The following is an 8,294-nucleotide window of genomic DNA, read 5'->3' on the forward strand; positions in this document are numbered from 1 at the left end:
GAGGGAGAAAGATCTAGAATAGAAGAGAGGTTGAAGCAAGGTCTAGCTTTCTGAGGGACAGAGAAGAAGGAGAGAATATATTGAGACTTAAAAAGGGCCTGCAGGGGAGTCTAGGTTTGACAGAGAAAGGAAGAAAGGGGTGACATTGGCTGTCCGTGCTCGGCTGCAATATTTAGCAGGAAGATGCAGTCCTCTGGGGTGAAGTATTTGGGATGCATTTCAGAGCCAGAGGGAGTGGCAGCAATGGAGAGAAATGGGAAAGGTTGGGACTTAGGGAACTTCATCCTCCAAGACTTAGACAATTTCAACTGGCACATTGACCTGTGGTTTTGAGACCACGAGGCAGTGAGAAATGGACCGCCCTGAACACCAGCTGACGTGTTCAGCATGGTACAGAGTCATAAAATGATGTCAGGACATCAGAAAATGTGTTTAGACTAGGTTCTGTTTTACTTTGTGGGAATTCAGTTCAAAGAATCAGTCATTTTTTCATATGGCTAATGTTACTGATTTACAAAGAAGTCCTCTCATAGGCAAACATAAAAAGACCTAAAACCCCATAATTAAGTGCCTGCTCCAGTCACAAAGTCAGACTGTCTTAAACCATCCCTTTCAAACATAGAATACACATCTCTCAGCATCCATTAAAAACTTGTAAAGTAGATTTTTTCCCTCCCTTTATCCCTTCTTGGAACTCCTGTCAAACCAGCTCCGTATAAGAAGACAATCAGCAATGGAAGGAATTTCGAGTCAATTCTTGTTGCTTTGCTAGTGTTTTCTACTGATTTGTAAAGTAGGCTTGTAACCCTTCTTTCATTCTTGTCCAGTGTGTCCAAAAAAACTAAAAGTGTAACATGGCCAATATGAGTGAGTGATGACGTGGAGGTGCGGAACTCCTTCCCAACTCCACTTCTTGGAGTCAAGCTCAACCACTATCACCTTCGTGTATGCAACTCTAAGGGTTATAAATGTTCCAGCTCTGTGAGATGAGATGGAGCCAGTGTAGCTGCTCGAATGTGCTCTTCTAGGTAATAGAGGAACAAGATCTTCGATTTCTGGCTGCTTCTCAGCAAGTGATGACACTGTATTTCCCCCAGCCCCAACAAGCCCACTCTTCAGTTATCAAATCTGGTTATGGTAGACTGAATAATGGTCCCTAAAGATATCTACATTCTAACCCTGAGAACCTGTGAATGTTATCTTACATGGAAAAATAAATTTTGAAGCTGTAATTACATTCAAGACCTCAAGATAGGAAGATTATTCTGGATTGTCTGAATCAGCTCTGAAATTAAAACTGTCTTTTGGTATCCATGGGATATTGGTTCTAGGACTGGCCTTCAATATCAGAATCCTCAGCTGCTCAAGTGCCATAGTTGACCTACTGTCGTTCCACATTGTGGATTCAACCAACCTCATATAGTGTAATATTGTAATACTTCAGATCAGATCAGATCAGCTGCTCAGTCGTGTCCGACTCTTTGCGACCCCATGAATCGCAGCACGCCAGGCCTCCCTGTCCATCACCAACTCCCGGAGTTCGCTGAGACTCGCATCCATCGAGTCAGTGATGCCATCCAGCCATCTCATCCTCTGTCGTCCCCTTCTCCTCCTGCCCCCAATCCCTCCCAGCATCAGAGTCTTTTCCAATGAGTCAACTCTTCGCATGAGGTGGCCAAAGTAATACTTATGGGAGAAAAAACTCTGTGTATAAGTGGACCCACACAGTTCAAATTTGTGTTGTTCGAGGGTCAGCTGAAATCATACGTGTCATTGTAAGAGGGAGGCAGAGAGACATTTGACTACAGGGGAGAAGAAGTTAGTGTGAAGATGGTGTCAGATTGGAAAGATGTGGCCACAAGCAAAGGGATGCTGGCCGCCAGTGGAAGCTGGAAGGGACAAGCGATAGATTCTCCCCCTGGAGTCTCCAGAAGGATCTAGCCCTCACCATCCCTTGATTTTAGCCCACCAGATTCCTTGCAGGCTTTGGCGCCCAGAACTCTAAGAGAATGAATTCTGTTGTTTCAAGTCATTGCATGTGTGTGTGTGCTCAGTCACGTCTTTGTGACTCCAGCAGGGGTCCTTTAGTTCACCAGTCTCCTCTGTCCGTGGGATTTTCCAGGCAAGAATACTGGCGTGGGTTGCCATTTCCTTCTCCATTTAAGTCATTAAGTTTATGGTAATTTGTTACAGCAGTAATAGGACACCAATACACTGTTCACGTCTGATTTGCTGAAGAATGAGGGAAAACGGCTCGCTGGTTCTCATTTGACTGCTCCTGGCACACGGAAGAGCTGCCATGCGGAACACTGGCAGCATGATCTCAGGGAGGTAAGTGCCCATATTCCCAGTGTGTACACTCGGGCCAACTCTCAGAGCAGAGCTATTTGAAAGGAAGAGCATTCGCAGATGATGGCTCTTCCCGTAGAATAAATGAGTGAGTGTTTGTGCTCTGATCTGCGCCTCCTGGCCCAGGTAAAGAGGTTAGTTGTTTAAGCATCTTAGAAAAAGTTCTAATTTTAAAGCTAATATTATCTGGAAATTCTTCCAAAGTACAAGATAAAATGCCCCCAAATGTCTGTCCATGGGTTTTAGAGTCACTTGCATTTGAAGATGCTTCAGAAATGCTCCTAACTTGTGCAGGGAGGTACTTGATTTTTCTGGGGATGTCTGAGCTCTGGTGAGGTAAGAAGTTGCCATGGGAGTTGCATGGAGCCTCTCTTTGTTTCAGTCCCTTTTTGCTTCTTCTCCAGTTCCACGCTCATACCTCGATATCCCCTAACACTGCCTGGTTCTGTGTTTCATTCACTGTAAGGCTGCATGATTAGCTGACTGAATCAGCTAATCTGTGTACTTGATTCAAGACTACTTTTCCCTCTTCCCTCCCTGCAAGCGTCTTTCTCATTGGGTTAACTGTGCACTTTTAACACCAGCCTCTCGGAGACGGGGTTATCCTCTGTCTTGACAGGGTCATTGAATTTCAGAGTCAGAATGGAGCTTTATTAAGCACATCAATTCCAATTCCAGTGAAATAATTAACTCGGGGCTCGGATGGTCTGGAGGAGGAACCGTGAGGCCCAGGGGGCCCGAGCTGTAGCACACACCCCAGGAGATGTTGGGACACGTGGCACATGGGCTCCTCCATGAGAAGCGTTGGCAGGACTGGGAAGCCGATGGAGTGGGTAGAGGCAAGCAGTTGAGACCTTCATTTTTCGGGGACAAATTTTCTGTGACAAACACTCTAGAGTCCCTTTTTCTTTGTTCCTGCAGAGGTAGTACTTGGCCTGCTGTGCCTCCTCTGGCTTGTGCCAGGCATCTCTGTGGTTGGGTTTTGCTAAACCTGGGACCCGTGGATAACCTGGATGTCCAAAGTACTTGGGCAAAGGCACCTACATTGCAACAATACTTCACTGAGGTGCTGGGCTATCTGGGAAAAGAGCAGGCAGTCAGGTGAACCAGAAAGATCCATTTAACCAACTTAGAAGATGGGCGGTTTTGATGAGAGCATTAACCTTCTCCAGGCTGGCTGTCATTTCCAAATGACAGCTGCGTGCCTGGCATTTCCAAGGAGTCTTTCATCTCTAAGAGGAGAAGGGGAAGCAGGGGTCGCATCTAATATATTAAAAGCAGAAAGGAAACGTTGAAGCCTGTGGTACCCTTTGGCCTGTGGGTCTTCTCTCCCCACTGAGGTCGTATGTATTTTAAAGGCCTAACCTAGGAGCTGTTTTGAAAGACCAGGTTAAAGAACAATTAAACTTAGACTTGCCTTTAAAATGTCAGAAACTGTCTACCCTGGTGGATGGGCAGAGAATACATTCTTCTGGGAGTTGGGCCCTGAATCATTTAGGATTCTTTTAGTTGCAAGTGACAGAAAGCCAAGTTTGAATTTATTTTATTACAAAAAACAATGTGTGTCTTGGGTATCTTAACTGTCTTGTTAAAGACATGGCCTTTGGCACAGGGGAAGACAGGCTCCATCATGTCATCGAGGTTGGTCACTCTCTCTTCCTTTGGGTGGGCTTGATTTTCATGCGTTCTCTCCCTCACTGCTTGTAAGAGCGCTGCCAGCCACTGGAAAATACACACATCTAGGTTCAAATCCAGTCATTGTGAGAAGCGACTTGCCTACTAATAACACGAAGGTTTGGAAATTGGAGCCCCTTGGTCATAATTGGCTGAATGGGTCAGCCCCGAGACAATTACTGTGAAAGAGGCATTGACTGTGGCCTCTCAAACTTCAATGTGCACACGAATCATCTGGGAATTTTGTTAAAAGGCAGATGCTGACTCAGAAGGTCTCAGTGAGAACCCAAGATTCTGCATTTCTAATAAACTCCCAGGTGATGCTGAGGCTGCTGATCTAAGGACTGTACCTGAGACTAGGCTTGTTGGCTTCACTTAGATGGCAATTTCCATCCATACAGCCTGAGGGTAGACTTGGGTTCAACTGAGGACAAGAGCTGAGTCTAGTGAGGAATAGGGAAGAGGGGCCCTCAGAACAAGTTGTAACATTGTTGCCACATTAAGGACAGATCAGATCTGTTGGCCAAAGAACGCATTTCCCCTATGGGCTCTCGGGATTTTTTGTTAACTGCGACATAAAATGCAGTCAGTGATGTTTGGGGATGTCTGAGTTGTGCCTAGCCTCAGTAATACCCCTTGAAGAGAGGAAAGAAGTGATCCTTAGATGCAAGACAGAGGATAAACCAATCTCAAAAACTGCACTGAATATCATCATTGCTATTAATTATTAACTGAAGAAGGACTAGCATGTGCCTGGTGTGGGTAGAGATTTTGTTTAAGCACCAGCCCAGAGAGACCTGGAAAGGAAACCAAAGAAGAGGCATGAATTATAAATACGGATCCTGCCATAGGAAGCTGCTGGAAGCTCAGGCGCCTGCCATGGAGAAGGGGGTCTCGAGGCTGAAGCTCCGGAACCGCAAAGTGGGGTTAATGCGCCACACAGGAACCTGCACTCTGCAGCGTGGGACTGCTCGTTAGGGGACCAGTGTCCACACTGCTGGTGACAGAGGATGGATGCAAAGGCAGGAACCACAGCTCGGAGAATCTTTGAAGGAACTTACATTTCTGTTACATGGGAAGACATACTGCCTAAAGTTTTTTTTTTTTTTTTTAATGTAATTGCTTTGAATATTATATTGTGATAAAGAGGTAGGTGGACCTGGCGTAATTAGTTGATAAACTATGATAACGAGAGATGGTATTCTGGAAAGCATTTGTTTAGAATGTGGCATTTAAGGGGGATTAGTTGCATAATTTAGGTATTTGAATATCACCATGTAATAAATAATAATAATAACCACAATAATCCCAGCTTGATGGGGGCCCTGCTGGTTAGAGAATGTTCTAGCTAGGTTACCAGATGGAGAACTGTAATTAGGCTCATTCCCTGGTAATTTAAGAAATGAAGGCAGCATCACTTTTTGCCTCTCATCACCTTTCCCTTCCCTTTATTTCTCAGCATCCTGATGTCTTCTGGCTGTGGCAAGCAATCTCTCTCTCCCAGCTCCCTCCCTTCCCTCTCCCTCCTTCCTCCCCCACCCCCATTTTTATCTCTCCTGGAGCCTAAGCTGTTAGTGTTTTGCTGCTGGGAATCCTGGTGTTGTGCAAGGTCTTTACACGCATCTTATCAAGTGAGCCCTGTGCTGTCTCTTAAATCCCCGTGGTAGGAAGATGTCAAGACATTGGCTACAGCCAATGAGGTGTCAGAGGGCTTCTAATGCCGTATAGACACGTGTTGGATTGATCCCCTTCTCTCCCCAAACATATCCTGGTTTCCTTAGCAGAAAAGTTAAGTCAGAACATTTTTCTTATTTGAATTTAGTCAGGCAGGTGGTTCCAGAACCTTCCTTCTCCAGGTCCTGAGCACCTACACACCCGAGCTTTGGGAGGCCACCATCGCCACCATCCACAGGCTGCAACAAAGATGCTTCCTGCTTCTGTTTGCATCTCAGCAATGTCCCCGTCTTTTCTGCTGAAAATTCTCTTTCTTTATGGATGTTCCTTCCCACTTTCTCCTTCCTCCCCTCATAAGGTACTTTAAAGGGTCTAATTCTTGCACAGAATTAAAGCTAACGGAAGATACCCAATCAGGCCGATTCTCCATGCTTAATTCAAGGTGACAGGTTAACAACAGGAAACAGAGAACAATCATGAGTCATCACCCTCTGGGTGCTGGTGTAAGAACAACTGGCCTCAAAAGTAGGGGAGAGAAATGTGGTCCTAGAGACCTGAGTAGAGGCATCCACCCTGCTGTGTGACCCGCTAGCGCCTGACTTTCAATCACCTCGGCATTTAACACGCTGTCTGACAACTGATTTTAACTGCAGATTTTCCCCATTAACACAGTAACCCACCCTCCTGCCCACCACCACGCCAGGATTGAGTCCGCCCCATTCACCTGTGCATTTCCAGAGTCAAGCTCAGTGCCTGGCTCAGGTAGGTGTTCAAAACACATGCATTGAATTTGTTAATTAACTCATCTCTTCAGGGCAGGTGTACCAGGAGGAGGAGAGGAAGCACTTCTGCTTATAGAGTAGTGGTGGTGATGTAGAGTAGCCATCCCTTAAAATAGACCTTATTGAAACATAGTGAACAAATTTTAAACTGGCCCAGGATCTAGGAGAAAAAAACCAGAAATATGTGTGGGGGTGGGGAGGTGGGTGGGAAAGTACACAGAAGGATTGGGATAGTAAAGGATCCTAAAATTCTACATACATGAAAATTACATTTCTTAGTTTTCTTTTTCTCAAGTAAATTTCTTATTGAAATACAATAAATTGAGTACACAAATCACAAAGCTGTCGGGAGCATATACATCTTGATGTATGTTCACAAAGGGAACAGACTTGGGTGGCAGACCTCAGATGAAGAAACCATCCGGCTGGTATACCAGAAACCACCCCAGACCCTTCCCTACAAAATGACTCTTATCCTGATGTCCATTCCTGCAGTTTTGCCTGGTTTTGAGCATTATGTAAATGGAATCATACAACATGTTCTCTTTTATGCTTAGCTTCTTTCCTGCACTGCTATTTTAATCTGACAGTAATTCACCCTTTTCATGGATGTGTAGTTTTCCACTTTATGGGTCTGCCACTATATTTAACTGTCTGCCTTACTGTTGACAGCAACTGTTTCTTTCCTATTTTTTTTTTTAAGGTAAAAAATAGTTTTTTTTCTATTAATAGTTTTTGCCTATTAACAGTGGTGCTACGATGTATGCTCTTGAATGTCTTCTCATGCCCACAAATTGGGTATAAGCATGTACGAAGACCAATGCAGGATTGCCAGGCATGTGCCTTCTCAGCTTCGGTAGATACTGCTGTTTTCTGACTTGTTGTTGTTCAGTGGCTAAGTCATGTCCAACTCTTTGCCATCCCATGGACTGCAGCATGCCAGGCTTCCCTGTTCTTCACTATCTCCTGAAGTTTGCTCACAGTGATGCCATCCAGCCATCTCGCCCCCTTTCCTCCTGCCTTCAGTCTTTCCCAGAATCTGGGTATTAGCACACCCACCAGCATTCAGTTGAAGCTCCCATCTTCCTATTTTCTTGCCAACAGTTTAGTATTGCTGTCTTATCAACAGTAATCAGGCCGGTGGGTGTGCAATGGCGTTGTTTTTGTGGTTTTGATTCACATTCTCCTGATGACTGATGGAGTTGAATAGTTTTTATATGCCTGTTGGTTATTTGAGCGTCCTCTTTATGACATGCCTGTTCATGTCTCTGTATGTTATTTTGCGGATATTTTTGGCATGTAGTGTTTGTTCATTTTAAAGGGACTTTAGACATTATGACCTTGGCTTTCTTACTTAAAAATGTGTCTATCTATTATAGTACCAGAGCCCTTTCTTGAGATGAAATCTTAGGGAGAAGACCAAGATGCAAACTAGGTCAAAGCAGAGATGTTCTCAGAGGAGGGCAGAGACGCTCAGCGCGCTTCCCATCCACCACCCCTATTATATTCCAGTGAACCTGAAAACACTGCCTTATAGCAAAGACGGTTTTTAAGAGCCAAGATAACAAGTGAGCCAATAAAAATCCTCATAAATACTTTATGAAATATTTGCTAACAATAAAGATAACAGGAGACATAAGACCCTGAAAGGCATTTTCACAACTTGAATGGGTTATAATGGACATTATACTATTAATTGCCATTTATGCTCTCTTGCTCAATGGCGACTTTGCGTGGTCTCTCTCATCTTGTGAGCGAGTTATAAGATGCTTTCAATATTATTTTGATTCACTACCAAACACATGCACACGAAGA

This window comes from Bos indicus, chromosome 23, assembly GCF_029378745.1.
Source record: "Bos indicus isolate NIAB-ARS_2022 breed Sahiwal x Tharparkar chromosome 23, NIAB-ARS_B.indTharparkar_mat_pri_1.0, whole genome shotgun sequence".
Taxonomy (NCBI): Eukaryota; Metazoa; Chordata; class Mammalia; order Artiodactyla; family Bovidae; genus Bos; species Bos indicus.